Here is an 11,753-nt window from a genome sequence, read left to right on the forward strand (position 1 = left end):
TAGTTGGAAAAAATATCGCAAAATTGAAAAGTCGGTGTATTAAAACACACCATCGTTTTAGTTACACACACACACACAGCCACACACACGCGCGCACACGCATTCTTTTGTCTAAATTTAAACGACAAAGAGAATGTATCATTCTGTCCCCAGTCCTGACTCTGCGAACTGTATTTCCTGCATTGGTTTCCTGCTGGGGATTTGCTGAGCTCTCCCCGGAGAGTTCATGTGGCAAAGAGCCTCTGGCAACATCGGAGAATTCTAGGGGCTCACTGCACGGAGTTCCGTGGGGTTAAGAGGGAGGCAGAGTGGAGCAGGGCCTGGGGGCCCCCCAGCCAGCCCACCCCCCCCCCCCGCCACTGTACCCCCACGGCCCCACTGGACCCCACACGGGTCCGGGACCAGCCCCCTCCCCTGAGCCCCGCTCACGGTCTGTTTCCCCGCGGCCGCCAGAGGGCGCCGGTGAGCACCGGCTCGAGCAGGTGCCAGCCCTGCCCGCGGCCGTCGGGGGCTCCGCGGTGCCTCCCCCGGGACCCTGCAGGCCCGCTCCCTCTCTCCCCATCGCTCGTTCGGTTCCACTCCACACGGGCCTCCTCGCTGCTCCTGCCGGACGCCCGGTGCACTCGAGGCTCAGGCCCTTTGTACCCGCGGTGCCCTCCGTCTAGTACACTTCCCCAAATGCCCCTTCAACTTGATCCCGCACCCCCTTCGAGGCTCCGCCCAACTCCCCCCTTATCACGTAGTAGCTGCTCAGTAACTTCTGGCTGAGTAAGTGCGACAGGCTCTCAGGTCACAGACCAAGACCCGCAGCCCCAGAGAGAGGCCACCTGCAGGACCCAGGCCACGCAGCTGCGCGGAGTGCCAGCAGGGGGAGGGGCCGGGGGAGGGGCCGCTGGGTTCAGGTCTCAGGCTGCCGCCAGGGGTGAGACCCTCAGGATCGGGCCTCCCTCTGCACTGACCTAACGCGAGGTCACCCAATGGAGCACCAGCCCAGGCCCGCACACAGTAGGTGCTAAATAAGTGTTTACTGGATGACACAATGGAGGTGGGGAAGGGGTGGAGGGTGGGGGGTGCTGCAGTCTGCCTGACTTCTGTCCCTCCCTCCTGTCTGGGGGTGGGGGAGCCATCGCGCTGTGACACGGTGACACTGACGACACCGACGATGCCTCTCCACCGAGGCTCCCCCCTGCTTTCTGGAGCGGCCACAATGACAATGGAGAGCATGGCCAGCCCCTGAGAAGGGCCCGCCTGGCCCCGTGCGTGACCGCGGGCAGCGCCCACCCTCGCACTCTGACAGCCGCTGGCAGCCACCTTCATTGTCCCACTTTTAAACATCGTGGCAAAATTCACATAACATAAAACTGACCGCTGGGCTTCTTAAAGTGTACGATTCAGGGGTTTCTCGTACATTCACAAGGTTGTGCAACCATCACCTCTATCAACTTCCAGAACATTCTGACTCCAAAAAGAAATCCGCCCCCATTAGCAGTCACCCCCCTCCTCAGCCCCAGGTAACCTGTATTTACTTGCTGTCTCTATGGATTTGCTCATTTTAGGGACCTCAGATAAATGGGATCACTCACATGTGGCCTCTCGTGTCTGGCTCCCTCCCTGAGCGTCGTGTGTTCAGGGTCCGTCCGCGGGGCGGTGGGTGTGGGCGTCTTGTTCCTGCTGGCGGCCGAGGGCCGTGCGCGTGCGCGGTGGACACGGTCATCTGTTGACGTGCGCGTGCGCAGCGGACCCGTCGTGTGTCCTTCCTTAACCTGATGGACGTCAGCATTATTCCCACGTTCTGGCTGCCGTGAACGCTATGTCCAGTGTTTACCGGGATGTGTGTGCACTTTCCTGGGGGTGGACACTCAGGAGTGGAGTCACTGGGTCATATGATGAGTCCATGTTGAGCTTTTTGAGGACCCGCTGACCGTTGTCCACAGCAGCCCCCCATCTCACCTCCGTCCAGCTGTGGACGAGGGTCTGTCTCCCCACCGGGAGCTCTTTGCAGGAGGAAGGACCCGGCTGGGAGCGGAGTGGCTCGGGGGTGTCCTTGAGCTCCACAGGCTGACCAGGGGTCCTGGGGACTTTTCTCCCATACTTAGGTTCCTCGATGGGACCACATAATCAGCCTGCAGGCCAAGTCCCCCGTGGACGAGGAATGCGTCACCAAGATGACGGAGGGGATCCTGAGGTCCCAGGTCTGGACTCAGCTGCGTGGCTCCTGGCTCCCGTGAGCTGCGGTCCCTCGTCTGTGAAGTGGAGACAACGGGAAATAGTCTGGAGTTTCCTCAAAAGTTATGAGTTGTCACGTGACCCAACACTTCCACTCGGAGGCCCCGAAGCATTGAACACATACCTTGAGACAAACCCTTGTGCGCCTGTGTTTGCTGCAGCAGGTGTCCAGGAGAACCCGGGCGTCCATCAGTACGGACCATCAAGTACGTGCTCATTGTCATTTGGGTGTCTGTCTTCAGGAACTTCCAGTTCAAATTTTTGGCCCGTTTTCTTAAATTAGGTTGTTTGAGTTTTGTCATTGATTTGTGAGCGTTCTTTACATATTCTAGACCGGAGTCCTTTTTTGGGTTACGTGTGCTGCAAGTATTTTCTCCCAGTCTGTGCTTTGCCTTCTGACTCCCCTACTGGTTTCTTTGAACAAACCAAGTCGTTTCAAATAAAATACTACACGTTTAATTAGAAATAAATTTTACAGGCCAGAAGGTTAACATGAATCGTTGAGGAGACAGTCCGCCAAAGTTGCTCCCGGTTTTCCACGGGAAGGCAGGGGGAATGAGCCTGGCTTCACTCACAGATAAAGTGATGAATGTTGCCCAAAGCACCCTGACGTGTTCAGGGTCACCTGGTGCGGCAGCCCCAGCTCTGCGCTCCTGACCCTGGTTTGGGGAGATGTCTGCCAGGGATGTTTCTGGAAGACGCATCCCTTGGCACTCGTTAGGGTATTTCTGAGCAGATCTGCAGGGTTGGCATATGCAGCTCTCCATTTGAAGTTACAAAACCTCATTTCCTGCCGAGGCGGATGGAAAAGACTGGGGACGGGGAGGTCTCTGTTTATGTCTTGTCCACTCCGGCTGGTCAGTCATTTGTGTGACCACATGGTGTGGAATGCGAGCTTGGCCACCCACAGGGCTCTCAGAGGACGTGTGTCCCCTGCCCAGGGCCCCCGGGTCCACCTCCGGGTCTTCTCAGATTTTCCCACGGGGACAGCGGGTGCTGGCAGGGGCCGGGCGAGCACAGCGGGCAATCACGGCCCAGGCTTTCTGGGCACAAATATTTGGAGCCTCAGAACCCTACTTGTAGGTACGAACCCCAAAGAACTAGAAATAGGTGTCAACACAAAAAAATGGGTGTAAATGGGTGTTCACAGCAGGGAAGGGGCTGGAAGCAAACTGTCCATCAGCGGACAGACGTGTCCACCGCGCATGCACACGTTGGCAGGAACAGCAGCGAGGCGCCCACCCCCGCCACCCTGGGGACGGACCCTGAACACATGACACTCAGGGAGGGAACCAGACATGAGAGGCCACACGGGGTGTGAGTCCACGTGTGTGAAACGTCCAGATCATCCACGGAAGGGAAGGGGGCTCGTGGTGCTGGGGGAGGGGAGAGGGGGTGATGGGGACGGGGTCTCCTTTGGAGATGGAATGTTCTGGAACTAGAGACAGGACGGCTGCACAGCCTTGTGGATGCCACTTTAAAATGGTTAATTCGGGGCGCCTGGGTGGCGCAGTCGGTTAAGCGTCCGACTTCAGCCAGGTCACGATCTCGCGGTCCGTGAGTTCGAGCCCCGCGTCAGGCTCCGGGCTGATGGCTCGGAGCCTGGAGCCTGTTTCCGATTCTGTGTCTCCCTCTCACTCTGCCCCTCCCCCGTTCATGCTCTGTCTCTCTCTGTCCCAAAAATAAATAAACACTGAAAAAAAAAATTTTAAAATGGTTAATTCTATGTTACGTGGATTTTACCTCAATTAAAAGATAGGTTTAACATTTGCAGCTTCTCTCTGCAGACGCAGAGGCCCACGGACGGGCCTGGTCTCCATCCGACGGGTCCCTGGGCGCACAGAGCTGCTGCTCTCCCCTTCGTTTCTTTCCTCTTTGTCTGTTCTTGGACCCTGTCTTGAATCGGTGTGGCTGAGCCCCGGGCAGTTTTCCATGTGCGTGTGTCCCTGGGATACCGTGACCACAGCCGACAGACTGTGAAATGTGTCTTAGAATAAAAGCGCTCACAGTGTGCAGAAAGGTGCCAGACGCAGAGTGGCCCGCCGGCCCAGGGTCCTCTGTCCAGAACCGGCATCTGACTTGACACAGAACCTTCCAGAGAAGATGGTAGATCACGAGCTCGGGCCCCCGCCCCAGAGCCCCGCTCCGACCAGGCCACCGCCTGCCCTTCCCCGCGGACACCTGCCCATGAGCCCTCGCGTGACCACCTGCGTATGGTGGCAGGCGATGCCCTGACCCGGGCTGGCGGATGGGGGAAACCGAGGCTCAGGAGCTCACAGAGCCAGCCGGCTGCCGGGTCCCAGGCCGCCTTATTAGGGTGAAACCAAGGCCTTGGTTGCTTTGTTTTTAGGGACAGAAGGTATGTGTACGTTCTGTAAGAACCTTCAAGTAGGAGTCGGCAAACAGAATGTGTGGCTGGAGCTTGTCTGGGGTTCCTGACCCCCGCCTGGGCTCTCCGAGGGGCGGTGCCGGCCGCGGGACACGCCCCAGGGCTTCAAGGAACAAGCAGGGGCTGGCAGGGCCGCGTCCAGGGTCACCCAACAGCCATGGTCGGGCAGCAGAGGCCTGGGTGCCCCTGGTTCCAGAAACACCCCTTGGCAGCCTGCCCCTGGCCCGGGGACCCCAACAACCGTGTGGCTGTCACCTAGAGTCTGGGGGAAGGTGGGGACCCCAATCTGCCTGTACTCCTTTCCCCTAGATGAGGCCTCTTGTCCCTCTGCTGCCCAGGGGAAGAAGGGAAAGGGCGGTCTCTCCGGGCCTCAGTTTACCTGCCTGTAAAATGCGCCTGAGCAGTGGTCCCTGACTCAGGGAGCAAGAGGGAACTTGGGGAGGGAGGGGCCAGTGCGGCTGGAGAAACGGAGTCCCCACGGGCTCCCACCGACAGAGGCCAGAGTGTCGGGCCCAAGAGAACGGCCTCTCTGGTTATTACCACTACTTTGTCAGGGGACAGCCTGCGCTTTTACAAACCTTTTAAGGAGGCAGAGAGCATACATCTAGCGACTGAGGAGGTACCCGGTGGGACACAGGGCCCCCATCCCTGGCCCCGTGAGGGTGGGGGTCTGAGGTCAGCCACACCTTCCCAGGAATGAAGACGCCCCCCCCCCCGCGTTGGGGGCCGAGACTGCAGGGCACCCCCCCCCCGGAAGAAAGGGTGGGGTGGTGGGGGTCACAGACGCGAAGGCAGCCGGAAGCCGCCGCATTTGCCCCGAGAGCGGTAGCGGCCATCCCAGCCCCTCAAAGGGTCGTGAGCCAGGCGTGGCTGGCCGCTGGGGAGCAAGGTGGTCCTGACCACACTCGGGGACTGCAGATGCCACAGGAGGCAGCCGGCGTGGGGCGGCCTTGTCCCGGGCCCGGAGACCCCCCCCCCCCGGGACCCCCCCCGCCGGCCCTGCAGCCCATCCTCTCACGCCAGCCCCATTTATAACGGGAACCGCGAACCGTGGAAAATTCTCCCGGCTCCACCGAGCTGCGCTCATCAATAAGTCACGGGCAGGACACGTCAGTCCCCCCCCCCCCCCCCCGGGGAGCAGCCGAGAGGCACCGCGCCACGAGGGGCCTCGCTGGGCTGTTAACCGGTCGGCCCTTCCTCGGAAGGTCAAACGTGGACTCCCCGTGGGACCCAGCAACGCCCCCCTTCCGGCTGAAAGCGAATCAGAGCCCCGAACACCGAGCTCCGCACAAACCTGCACACGCGGGCTTGCGGTACGCAGGAGGTGGCCACACCCAGGCGCCCCCTGTGCACGCTCACGCCCCTCCGGCGTGTCCGCCGCGCACGCGCACGCCCACAGAGGAATGTGCCCACCGCGCACGCGCACGTCCACAGACGTCCGTGTCCCCCCGCGCACGCGCACATCCCTCGGCCGCGCGCAGGAGCGAGGCGCCCGCCCACGCCGCCCCGCGGATGGACCCTGAACGCGCGACGCTCACGGAGACAACCGGACACGAGAGGCCACGCGAGGGTGTGAGTCCACGTGTGTGAAACGTCCGGAGCAGGCTCATCCACGGACAGGAAGGGGGCTCGTGGCGGCCGGGGGAGGCGCTGGGACGCGTTGCTTTTTGGGCGACACGATGCTCTGAAAGTTATCAATAGTGATGGATGCCCAGCAATGAATGGGACCCTCTCTCAGCGACCGCCACGTGTGCCAGGCTGTGCGCTAGATCCTCAGAACCTTCTCACCTCGTAACTGGAAGTTTGTGCTTTGATGAATCTCCCTGTCCCCCTCGAGTCCCTGGAGGCCACATTTGCCGTCTCCGCTCCTGTGAGCTTGAGGTGGCAGTAAGATCTTACGGTGCTCGTGTTTTCGGTCCGGCTGGGCCCCTCAGCACAAGGCCCTCCGTGCCCCGCCACTCGTCACAAATGGCCCGATCGCCTTTTCTGAGGCTGGATGGGACTCCGTCGGGCGGACAGACAAGATGTGAGGTGCGGATACGTCTTCACGCGCTCATCCGCCGCGGGGCACGGGCCGCTGGTGTCTGGGCCGCTATGAGAAGCCCCCCGTGAGCGCAGAAGAGCAGAGATGCTTTCGCGCCAGAGCTTCCACTCCCTCTGGGAAAGTACCTAGTGGTGCATTTGCTGGACCCAAGGGTAGTATTTGTGCTCTCAGGACCCTCCACACTGTTCTCCAGAGCGGCTGCACTGGTTTGCACTCCCACCAGCAGTGTAAGAGGGTTCCCGTTTCTCGGCGTCCTCGCCAACACGTGTTTCCTGAGCTGTGGATTTCAGCCGCTCCCAACTGCGGGAGGTGGGGACTCACTGTGGTTCTGGCGTGCGTTTCCCTGATGCTGAGCGACGCTGAGCATCTTTTCATGTGTCTGGTAGCCATCCGGATGGCTTCTTCGGAGAAACAGCTGTTCAGATCCTCTGCTCGTTTTGTCATCGGTGTCACATCCAGACCTTGCTTTACAAGGACCCACGCCCTGCTTCTCAGTATCCTTGTTTAAAAAAAAAAAAAAATAGGCTTTTTAAAAAATCAGTTTGAGGGTTACAAAAAACTGAGCAGGACCTGCACAGAGTTCCCTCCGTCTCCCTCACCGTGGTGTCTTTTCATCATTAGCAATGTGCATTGGTCTGGTACGTTAGTCACACGGGTGAGCCAGCTCTGAACGTTACGAACCACGGTCCACAGCGGACACGAGGTCACTCCTGGTGCGGCACACCCCGTGGGTTCGGACGAATGTCACGGACACCTGCCCACCACCACGGTGTCGTCCGGAGTAGACCCACGGCCCTGAAATTCCTGTGCTCCTCCCATTCACCCTCCCCCACCCCGGCAGCCGTGCCTCCGTGGTCCTGCCTTGTCCAGAACATCCTGGACTTGGAACCACCCCGTGTGTCGCCTCCTCAGCCTGGCTTCTGTCACCGAGTGCTGTGCGTCTGAGGCTCCTCTGTGGCTCTGCGTGGCTCGATGGCTTGTTCTTAGTGCCGGATGGACCACAGTCTATCTGTCACCTGTTGAAGGAAGGGCAGCACACTTGCTCCCAAGTTTGGCCAATTATGAATGAAGCTGCTGTAAACACCGTGGGCTGTGTGTGGACATCATTTGCCTCCGCAGAGCTCAGGCCACTGTCTGTGAGACCATCACAGGAATCCACGGGACCAAGGCGGGTTGCCAGTGCCCGGACGGACCCTGAAGGTGGCTGGAAACCAGGATCAGGCAGATGATGCTTCATATCCCCCACCTCTGGGAGGAGTGACCGACTGGGACTGCCTGAGCCTCAGTTTCCCGAGTTGCGATGAGGCCTGGAGGGGAGGGTAAAAGGCTGCCTGGGCTCCTGCAGGCTGGGGGGGGGGAGGGGGAATCCCTGCTCTGCCCTCCCCGTCCCCCCACTCCCCATGCCCCCACTTCAGGAAGAAAACGCTGGAAAGAAGCCACCAGGTGCAACTACAGACGAGCAAGCAGTCATGGCCCCTGGCGCCTCGCCTTGCCTCGCAGGGACACGAACCTCACGCTCAAGAAAGTGGTGCGGCAAACACTCGGGGCAGGTTTTACCAGCCCACGGAGTCCAAGGCGGCAGCGCAGCTTGGGGCTGCCCAAACTTGTCCAGCTTCCCAGCCCTCTCCGTGCACCCGGCTCTCAGATGATGAAAACACACCACGTGGTCCGCGGTGCCTGGCGACAGCCTGAGTCCACCAGGCACCAAGGCCAGGGTCCGACCCCAGGATCCGCGCCGCGTCCACGCAGCGATGGGAAGACGGTAAAACGGGGCGGCCGCCGTGGAAGACAGCCAGGCAGAGACTCGCTGCCCGTGTGTGCACGTCGCAAACTGCACACGCGAGTGTGCCCACGATGCCCGCTCACAACTGTTCCCAGCAGCCAAAGATGCCCGCCCACTTGTGGAGGGACACACACGACGTGTCCACGGTGCACACGCACGTCCACAGACCAACGCGTCCCCCGTGCATGCGCACATCACTGAGCCGCGAGCAGGAGTGACGGACCCGAACACACGACGCTCAGGGAGGGACCCGGACACGAGAGGCCACACGGGGTGTGAGTCCGCGTGTGTGAAACGTCCAGAACAGGCTCGTCCACGGATGAGAAGGGGGCTCGTGGGGGCGGGGGGAGATGATGGCTGATGAGACGGGGGCTTCTTTTGGGGTGATGGAATGTGCTGGAACTAGATAGGGGTGATGGTGGCACAATATAACCAATGTACCAAATGCCCCTGAATTGTTCACTTAGAACTGGATAATTCTACATTATGTGAACTTACCCTCAATTTAGGAAAACAGGAATTCTGCTCCGAGCAACTCTCCATCCCCCCCACCCCAGGCGCTGGTGGCTCACTGGCCGGAACCCCTGCATGCAGCTCTGTGCTGGGCGGGCTGCCGCCGCGGGACCCCCAGCACCTACTTCGCGCCTGAGCCTGGCCCCGCATCTCCAGTTTCCCGAGAACAATCTCATCGCAAAAACCGTCCGGCTCACACGGGGGCCTGAGATGTTACCTCGTTTCTCCCCACTTTTCCTTCCAGAAGGAGGCCTGGTCGCACAGGGGGGCTCTGGGGCCTTCCCCGCCCCACACCAGCGCCCCTGAGGTCGCGGGCTCCCAGCTGACCTGACCTCTGAGCTCTGCAAGGCGTGCCCCCCGTGCCCCTAGCATAGACACCCTGTCAGGGTCCGGGCAGTGAACCAGCCCGCTGTCCCCCCCACCCCGAGGAGGTCACTCACTGCACACTGGGACACAGACACGGGGCTGCGGGCTCGGTGGAATCCCGCCAGGAACCCGAGGGCCTGCGTGGAGATCAAGATGGGGTGGCACACGTCAGGCAGGGACGTCAGCAGCCGAGGCCTAAGTCTGATTAAATCCCCTTAAAGGGGAGGATTCGCACAAACGTCAGACTCTCCAGACTGACCTCTGAACAAAACAGACTTTCTGCCGCTCGAACCCAGTAAGCAGCCTGTGCCCAAGCTGACCCAGCTCGACCTGACCCAGGCCGCCCGGCCTCGTGTGCCCGTGCACGAGGAAGCCAAGTTCAACGCGTCGTGAAATGTCACTGAGTTCCGATCCCGAACCCGTCTCGCGATGACACTGACCTTGCTTTATGACCGAATAAAGCTGACTTCGTGGAAAGACAGGCCTGGCGTGTGCACCTCACAGCGAGCTGGGATTCCTCACCAGGGAGGCCGGCCGCTGTCCACCGGCGTCCACGGTCGCGCCCCCTCCCCTGGACCCGGGCTCGGCGTCCACCGCAGCTCAGCCTGGCCAAGCGGCAGAAATCTGCTCTTTGCTGCCCTCGGCGGGGCCGTCCCCACCCCCCACCTCCCCGCAGGGTGGCGGTTCCGGTTCCGACGGGGGAGGCCCAGAGACACTGGGCGTGGGCTCCGCGTGGCCAGGGTGCACGTGCAGCCTAGATGCACACACTCCAAGGAAAAATAACCCTCGGTGTGGGTGTCTGGGTGGGGAGAGGGGGGTGTAGCCCGGAGGGTGCTGGAACGTTCCCTGCCTGGGCCAGGGGGTGGTTCTAGAACTTGCTAGAAGTCCCGGCAGAATCTGAAAGGAGAGAGGAACTCCTGCCGGCTGTAATTGAAAACAAACAAACAAACAATGTGGAAGCAGAGCAGGAATGCCAGGCACGTGGGCCGGTTTCCCCTCCCGGGGCCTCCAGGGCCCACCCAGGCTCCCTGCAGCCTCTCGGTGTCCTGGGGGAGGAACAAGGAAAATTATTAACGAAAAAGCAATCAAAGCTGCCCCAAACCCTCCCTCTGGCCCCCTTCCACTCCTGCTGGAAGTCCTTGATAGGAAAGCATCGGGGGCACTGCTGAGGTCCAGGCACGGTGGTGCTGCCTTGTGGGGGACTCGGGGTCTGGGTGGGAGGCCCTCACGGTTTGAACTCTGCGCGGTCTGGGGTGTAAATGCACCGCCACGGAAGGTTCCAGAGACCAAGGTTTCCCAGGAAGAAATAACCACAAACTGCCTCTAAAGCCTTGGCCCTGTTCTCTGTCGGCTGTGTCCACGCTGTCTGCCGGAACCCCACACAATATCTGGAAATGACACAAGAACATTCCGGAGGCCAGAGGCTGTGCTTTGGAGATAAACACGAGTATCTCAGTATGTTCGTTTTTATTCTTGGGACCGATTTTATCTTCAGCAAAAAGGAAGTCGCCAAGAAAACAAGAAGCCAACCAGGCCTGTTCTTCCCACCTGAGTTTAGAATTTTCCGCCAGGAGAATGTCTGGGAATGTTAAGCCCTGGTGGTCAGAGAAGCTTGGGGGGAGGGGCAAGACAAAACGTAGCTTGCTTTTGAAAAAAACAAGGACATCGGGGGCACCTGGGTGGCTCGGTCAGTTATGCGTCCACCTTCAGCTCAGGTTAATAGATCAGGGTTCGTGAGTCCGAGCCCCACGTCGGGCTCAGTGCTGACAGTGTGGAGCCTGCTTGGGATTCCCTCTCTCCCTCTCTCTCTCTCTCTCTCTCTCTCCCTCTCTCTCTCTCAAAAATAAATAAACATTAAAGAAAAAAAAGGATATTGGACTTTAGGGAAAGAAAGACGGTCACCTCAGTCCCTCTGGGCTTTTCTTCTTCTTGTTTGCTGAGCTTTGTGGTTCAGACGGGAAGGCTCTTGGCCATTGGGCTGGTTGAAGGGAGGGGCCGGTGGTCCCAGAACCAGACAGGACAGGCGGCAGGTCCCAGGCCAGCTGTGCTTGGGGAGGGTAACGGCCCCTGTCGAATGTGGGGCCCGGGCCAGCCAGAAACGTGTGTGTGCTGAGCAGCGCCTGGGTTCAGGGCTGACCGCGGCCTGTGGCCGCTAGTAAGTCGTCGGCGAGTGACGAGAAGCCAGGCCAGCCGGTGAGTGTGAGGGGCCAGGGCAAGAGGCGCCCCGCCAGCGGGACGAGGGCGGTGGCGGGCTCCCGTGCGGCAGGTAGACCAGGAGGAAGAGGTGCGACCATCAGAAGCCATGACCGGTGCGAGTTAAAGATGGTGTTTCCCCGGGGCGCCTGGCAGGCTCAGCTTAAACTGAGTCGGTTAAGCATCCGACTTCGGCTCAGGTCATGATCTCGTGGTTCGTGGGTTCGAGCCCCATGTCG

At 60.2% G+C, this 11,753-nt stretch overlaps 2 long non-coding RNA genes across 5 annotated transcripts; one reads left to right on the plus strand and one right to left on the minus strand.

Moving 5' to 3' along the window:
• Nucleotides 1-486: 486 nt before the first annotated feature.
• LOC115502486 lies at nt 487-4,995 on the plus strand. 2 transcript variants are annotated; one of them, XR_003965109.1, is made up of 4 exons: nt 487-1,005; nt 1,179-1,511; nt 2,097-2,432; nt 4,014-4,995. It is a non-coding gene; the product is annotated as an uncharacterized LOC115502486 (long non-coding RNA). The 2 variants fall into 2 exon arrangements; XR_003965107.1 differs by lacking the exon at nt 1,179-1,511 and having other exon boundaries at nt 492-1,005.
• Nucleotides 4,996-7,164: 2,169 nt separating this feature from the next.
• LOC115502472 lies at nt 7,165-10,835 on the minus strand. Of its 3 annotated transcripts, XR_003965100.1 has the most exons (4): nt 9,762-10,835; nt 9,396-9,458; nt 8,170-8,844; nt 7,165-7,966 (listed from the first exon to the last, which is right to left on the minus strand). It is a non-coding gene; the product is annotated as an uncharacterized LOC115502472 (long non-coding RNA). The 3 variants fall into 3 exon arrangements; XR_003965105.1 differs by lacking the exon at nt 8,170-8,844; XR_003965097.1 differs by having other exon boundaries at nt 7,165-8,844.
• Between the last annotated feature and the right edge of the window lie 918 nt (nt 10,836-11,753).

This window comes from Lynx canadensis, chromosome A2 (assembly GCF_007474595.2).
Source record: "Lynx canadensis isolate LIC74 chromosome A2, mLynCan4.pri.v2, whole genome shotgun sequence".
In the NCBI taxonomy this organism is placed as follows: domain Eukaryota; kingdom Metazoa; phylum Chordata; class Mammalia; order Carnivora; family Felidae; genus Lynx; species Lynx canadensis.